At 37.3% G+C, this 7,304-nt stretch overlaps 1 protein-coding gene across 18 annotated transcripts in view; it reads right to left on the reverse strand.

Moving 5' to 3' along the window:
- The window catches only part of KDM6A (lysine demethylase 6A), a 161,198-nt gene that overhangs the window by 27,487 nt on the left and 126,407 nt on the right, over positions 1-7,304 (reverse strand). The window lies entirely within an intron of this gene.

Consider the following 7,304-nt stretch of genomic DNA (forward strand, 5'->3'; position numbering starts at 1 on the left):
CTGATTAACCCAGACCATCTTCTTTTTGCCATCCTGCATTTCTATCACTTCACAAAGTCCCTTGATAGGCAGCTAATGTCTCCTGGTCTCCTGTCACTTTCTCTTCTTGAAGGATTACTCTCTACTCTTCCTCTTTGCACATCAAGCAAAAAGAACTGTAACAAAAGCATGTTGGCTCCTTTTAATATGCATTAATATAGAGACTGCATTTCTCATTTGCCTTCCTCAATTAAGCCAAACTGGTAAAGCTTTCAAAATCAGAAATGCCTTAAGAGTTTTCAGATTAGTCATTCCATCTATCATCATAAACATGGCAACAGCAACTTTCAGCTGACATGGATTTGCTCAGTTACTCAGTTGTGCTCTTCAGAATTGTTTGAGGAACTCTTGTATAGACTTCTCTAAATAATTATCAAACAAGTTTTGTTTTGAGCTTTGTTCATTCAAGGCTGTGAACAAGCTTTAATAAATAATTACTAAAACTAACAACAAGCAACAACAAAAGCTAAAGACTTCTTTTCTTTTAATTTCTGAGAAGCAAAAAAAGTAAACTCAGGAACTTCTCTACACTGCATTAAGACATGACCTCATGTCGACTCTAGAAAGGGCAAGTGATGGAGCCTCTTAACTGAGATATATACTGAATATTAACATCACTCCTCACGGATGTTAATTAGTTGCACTGGTTGAAGCAGAGCCAGAGTTCAGGTGGTTTCTCTTCGGTAGAAATAAACAGTCTGGGTGTTAAATCTCAAGTCTTATGATAACATTTCATTAACTCTCAGAAGGATTGCTCAGAGGTAAAAGATACTTAAATTTCTAAGATTACAGGAAAGAGCTTTTGCTAACTTTTTTCAAGGAGACCTGATACACAGCCAGACAAAGCAGCACAGATTAACAATGGTCTTGTCTAATAATAAGCCCAGAGTAATTCTTCCTAGCATATTTTCTTCTTTTAATCACACAGTTTTCACTTACACTCAAAATTACTTAGGCTTTGTTTTTAATGACATCAATGGAGGATTTTCTCTAGGAATACAAGGAAAGCTAATTAATTTAATAGTACAATCTTTTATCTGTTATTTTGCTCAGAGGCTTAAGGAAATTTAGACAGTATACCAAAAATTATAATTAAGTTATTTTAAAACCACCTTAAAATTTACTGTTGTAATCAGTTTTATTGGGAGGGAAGACCAACCAAATCATACTTATGTATCCCTGAATCACCTTCTCGATTCCCTTTCACCCATGTACTCCAACAGCACTTTAACAAGATGAGCACATTTGTTACCCTACTGTTCTACAGAGCAGCATCTTAATGAGATTTGCATACATTAGTCAACAGCTCAGCTACAGCATTTCTAAATTCCTTGTAGCTTTTCAATGAACATTGTCTAGCCTTTCAAGGGAAGCTCCTCGCACAAGTACCAATGCCTATGCCAGCACCTCCTGTCTGACCCCATCTCAGCCTCCTAAACAAACTCATTTCAGTGCATGAATAGAACAGTTCTCTGTTAAATATTTCCTCAGCACCCTCAGAGGAAGATGGATATAAAGAAACTCTTCAGCCTCTGCAGTGATCTTGCCCTACTTAAATGTTCACTTTAGTCTTTGGCAAAACAAAACATCTACTAAGTCTGCTCCCTATAGACTGCACAAACTATTCACATGTAACAAAAAAAGAATCAAATGGAGTTTTCTATTTGGTATGAGTTTTGATTTTATGATACAAACACTTGTTAATATAGAGCAAAATGACAATCTCCCAGCATTTATTTTTGCCCAGTTCGATTTGATTGTAATGCATTATTTTTGAACACCTTTTCTAAAAACTGCTTTTATTTTAAGAAACACCAAACCTCCACATTTCTCATGGTTCCTTTGATCTCAAGTACAAGCAAAACTCTAGTAACATTAAGAAGTCAAGTTTTTGGTGGTTAGTACTACCATGTTGCTTCCTGAAAAAATCCCTTGTGTGAGATGGGGAACTTCATTATACTACAGTTCACGATGCTGTAAGAGGTCAATTATAGTAATGTTATGAACCAACTCTGGTGCATTTCTTAATTTTAAATTGCTAATACTTTCAGGTCTTTGATGCTCAAATAAAATGGTAGGGTTTAAAAGCTATAAAGAATGGCTTCTCTTAAGTAAGACTTCTGGTTTAGAGCTGTTTGCATTTGAAAACAAGGTTATTTAACAAATTCCCTTCTGAAGAATTTCTATGTAACAAGTAATAAACATTCTGGTTTTCAAGTAAGCACATAGTAAAAAACGACTGTAGAACAATCAGGAGGAAAATAAAAATTACTAATCTAGAGTTCCAGCTATAAAAAAACCCCAAGTTATATCCAACTGCTTTTACCTGCCAAAATGTCTTTTTTTACCCTAGACAATATCCGCAGGAGAGGTAGCAGAGAGTATCAGGTACTGTCAGACAGCAAGAATCATGGTATCATAGAATCAACCAGGTTGGGAGAGACCTCCAAGATCATCCAGTCCAACCTATCCCCCAGCCCTATCCAGTCAACTAGAATATACCAGAAGATAAAACAATATAGTTATCTAGAGATGAAGCCAGAATGTCTTTCAGAACACATCAAATGAACTAAGGGTATGTATGTAACAACTGGCAAATATTAATAAATACATTAATGGCCCAATCCTATGTGGCTCCAATATATAAAATCTAATAGTACAAAAAACTTCCTCCTCTTGTCCATGAAGTTTATTCTATCACTAGTGCTTGGGTTTTCATTCCTTTGGGTTTTTTTGTGTGTGTTTGGGTTTTTTGTTGTATTTGTTTGGGTTTGGTGTTGGTTTTTTTAATTTTGAGGGTTTATGCAAGGGAAAAAAAGCCAAATAATTATTTCTTTTGGTCACAAATTCACTTTTGTATCTTGAGATGCACTTACAAGATAGCATCCAAATGTAATCAGTACTACAGGAAGTATTTGTTTTGCATTACCTTACACTAAGTTAAAATAAAGGTTAACATGCTGTGTTGAATTTCACAGTATTTTATATATTAGTATACAAACATCTTCTGTTGCACTCTGTTTAAATGTTGACTTAATTTGCAAGTAAGGAGGGCTTTTGATAAAGTATCTTTCAGTATTCTCCCCTATGGATTTTTTTCCCATATGTCAATGATGCAGACAGTATCCATGCTAAGGATATTCTTGCCTGAGCCATGCTCCTCAGCTGTCATGAGCATACACATGAACCTACAAACTCTACGTGCTTTAAAACAAAGCAAGGGCTAATCACTACAGCTGGGATAGCCATGTCAAGATGGCAGGAAACAATGTTTATATATTATATAGTGTTATTATTGCTAGTAGTATGAAAATCTGATAGGACCTCTCCCATAACAGATGACCGGCCCAAGAACAGGTCAGGAGCAGTAAGAATGAGCAAAACAGAAATTTTCATGCATGGGAATTTGTCTGACTGCCTTTACACTTTTGGCTTATCATAAAAATGCTGCAATTAATTACTTTACCAATCTCACAATATGTCTTAGAATTTCTCTTTATTATTTTAAGACATATGCATAGGCTTTTAAGCAAACACAATTTGACTAGGAGAGATCTTGTCTTTAAAATTTGTAGTAGTCCCAGCCTAGACTGATGCATTTCTTGACCACCAAGTTGTTAAATAAACCATCACCTCCACACTTTTCATACTGCTCATCTCCATTATCCAGCTTCTAAATATTCTGAAATGTTTAGAAAGGTGTAGACAAGCTGAAGAGCTTTCAAACTCTACTCAGTAAAGAAGGAAGTTAAAAGGCAAGTCTAACACTTGAGCTGTCTGCAAACTACTTGGTGCAAAGCATTAGCTTACTTCCCTTCAAAAATGACTATGTAAGCCTAGGAGAAAATAAAAACTGTATGAACTCAAGTGAAACACTAAAAAAAAAAACAAAAAAAAAACAAGAGATCAAATTATCACATTAGGAAGTGCTTTTTAAAGGGTCAGTATTTCATAATTACAGTCCCTGAATACCAAGAAACCTTTATGTGCAATTGAAACCAGAACTTCATCTCAGTAAGCTAAAGAAAGCACAGTGGCAGTGGCCAAGCAAAAAGTAAGCCTGACATGCAGATCATGGCATCAATCTACAAGTTCTGGCTATGCTTAAACCTCATCCTTCGTGCACTAAACTTACAAGTTCAAGTCGGAGTGTGCCAATTCATAGCCTTGGCAGGTAGATTTGCGCTGCCTGCCCTCAGGCAAGGTGCAGTGAGGACCCCAATAGACAGCGCTGGGCAAAGCTGCACTGTGAAAAGTGACTTGTCACAGCCTGCTGCCGGCACACAGCTCCCCAGCTCCCAGCGCCAGAGGTGCAGCCCTGCACTGCGTGCAGCCCGGGTGGTATTTGCTGAGACTCTCACAATAAAGCTTTTAAAGACAGAAAACTACCGTTACTATCCTCTTCTACTTTAGAAATTAAGTATCCCTAGGAATAAGAGACTTGTACTAAAAGCTGATAAAGATGCTTCACAGAATGTGTTGCTGCTAAAGACAAACTGCAGACTTCTCCTATATAGAGAGCTTGATAAACAGTGTACTAAAGCAATCAAAATGCAACTCATGACTAGAGGAATACACTGCCTGTTACTTTCCCAAGAAGATTTCTGCATGCAAATTTTTGCTAAGCAAATTTTGAAGACGTAGATCAGCTAAATTTCAAGAAAGACTTTTAAGTCTGTAGCCATTTCTTTGATGTGCATTTGCATCCTAACACCAGGAGAGGAAGCCGTTTTTGTATTTCTGACAAAGAACACATAAATGGTCCCAATTAAAATAAAACAGTTGTTGAACTCTTTTTTTTTTTAATGTAATGTGCAAGAACTTCACCTGAAAAGGAACATTTTAAGACTCTGAAAGGTGGCAAAAGCTCCCTACAGATTTTTTTTTCTCTTCTAGGAAATTTGTCTTTGTAACTGATACTTACAGACCACTACACAATGATCGGTATTAGCCATCAAACTCCAGCACATCAGAAACTAATAACTTCCAATCACAGTAACAGATGAAGGTTTTTTGTATTTAAATGATTTATGTAGTGCAATGAAAGAAGGATATAAGCATGCTTGTATCACCTTTGACATCAAAAAAGGTAATGCTCAAAAAGCACCATATGTGCCATATAATCCCAAATAAACTATTCTGGAGTCAAGTACATCGAGGTGGTGAAGGTTCAAACAAGAATTCTGACACCAGAAAACAATACAGATAACTTTTCAACTAAAATAACTGTAAGCATAGTTTACAAACAGCACAATGAAAACCAAAACACTAACAATGTGAACTTTAAAGGCACATTACATAACTTTTTCACAAATGGCAACAATTGCAAGACATGGATATAGAAATTATCATGCTCTCAATGCTCATTTCCATTTCTTAGCATGTTTGGATTTCAAGTAAAATTCTTTTGAGAAAGAAGGCAAATCACTCCAAAGACTACTTAGATAATCTAAGGACTTGAGATAGCCTGTGAGCAGTGAATTTGGATTTGAAAAGCTAACTACTACCTGACAGGCTCCTTGCTAGCATATATATGTCTAAACTCAACCTGCCCTTGAAGGACAGTTAACTACTTCCAAAAAGCTTTGGCTGAATTGTGCCTAGTGGAATCTTCTCCACTTTCAATTGAATAAACTATGTGTAATGTGTATTAAGACTGATACCTTGGGCAACCAACATCAGAGAGGGTTTACAATTAATTAGCTTTCCTGTGTAAACAGTTTCAGGATATAAGAACATAAAGCTGCCTACTTCTGAGGAGAGCTGACAGAATGCCTCAAACTTGTCTACCTAACATCACACTTCTGTCTCCCTATGTGTTCATTTTTCACAGGCACTCCAAGGTAGCTATACTCTGATGTTTCACAGAAGAACCTCCACCCTTTTAAGTAGAGACAAAACTGGAAGTATTGCTGCTGGCTTCAATGGAAAACCAAGCCACTGAACTTTGTTGCCATCATGTGTTTTTTAAGTGTTGGCACTTGTAACTTTGTCCATGAAAAAACCCTTACAAAAAAACATGCCTAAAGATTTCACTGTGATGGGAAAATTTCAGTGACGACACAGCACAGTGCAACAGTAAAAGCTATATGCAGAGCTCTGTTACTGTGCAGGATGTCTAAATACAGGGCTTCTAAGTGGTATAGGAGGAGAAAATTTCAGAAGGTTGTAGAATAATCACTAAGTCTTAGAAAAATTCATTACTATCGTGGCAAAATACATCTTTCCTTGAAGCAGAGCAGTCTATGAAATCATCCTTTTTATTGTTAGAACCTGTATTTAATGAAAGAGTTGCATTTGAAAGAGTCTGAAAATGTGCATGGTAGATGTAACAACCATGTTCCAGCAATGACTTCTGCTGGAGGTTCCTAACCTCTGTCTACACCAGCATCACACCAATAACCCAAACTACTCAGCCCTCACAGATGCATTTCCTTTTCTTTTACTCTGCAAAGTGGAGGGAGTTTATCTGTCATTTTTGGTGATTTAACAACACTGAGCTAAGAAATAGATAGGTAAGAGGCACACAGAAATGTCAAGGCTTAAAAGCCCAGTGGTTCTGCTGCACTGCCTTTTGAAAAGGCAGACCTAGGAGCCACCAGAAGCATTAAGGGAATGCACATAAAAGTCTACAACCCAGCCTTCCACACACTGCGCCATCCTGCACTACTAGCAACGAAGCACCAGGGAAAACGCCATGCAGCTGGCAATCATTCCTTGTGGCTGGCCTCACTTCTTGCTTTAATCCATTATGCAATTGATCTAAAATGATTCAAGCTTACTAATTAAAGGAAAAAAGCAACAGTAACAGAACTGCTAATCGAATGGAATATTAAGATGGACCAAGACTTAGACCTCTAAAGAGCCACACTAACTACACTGTAACATGACAGACTTACAACTAGCTGAAAGACAACATTCTTAAAGTGTAATCCACCACATGAACAGCTCCTAAATTTGAGCTATAGGTACTGAAACCACTACTACCAGAATAGTCATCACTGGTACATAACTGGAAGGACAAGGCGATACGCCAGATAGCTGTGTGCCCACTCAGAGGAGCACCAACAGGCAGGAGGAATGGGCCAACGGGAGTTCTCATGATTTTCAGCAATGGGAAATGCCAAATCTGCACAAGGAGAAGAATAACCCCATGCACTAGTAGCTAAGAAAACAAATATTTTTACTTTAGAGGTGATCAAACACCAGAACAGCTTATCTGGGCAGGTTTTGGAGTCTTCATACTTGGAATTATTCAAAACCTG

Source organism: Pogoniulus pusillus, chromosome 12 (assembly GCF_015220805.1).
Source record: "Pogoniulus pusillus isolate bPogPus1 chromosome 12, bPogPus1.pri, whole genome shotgun sequence".
NCBI classification, from domain to species: domain Eukaryota; kingdom Metazoa; phylum Chordata; class Aves; order Piciformes; family Lybiidae; genus Pogoniulus; species Pogoniulus pusillus.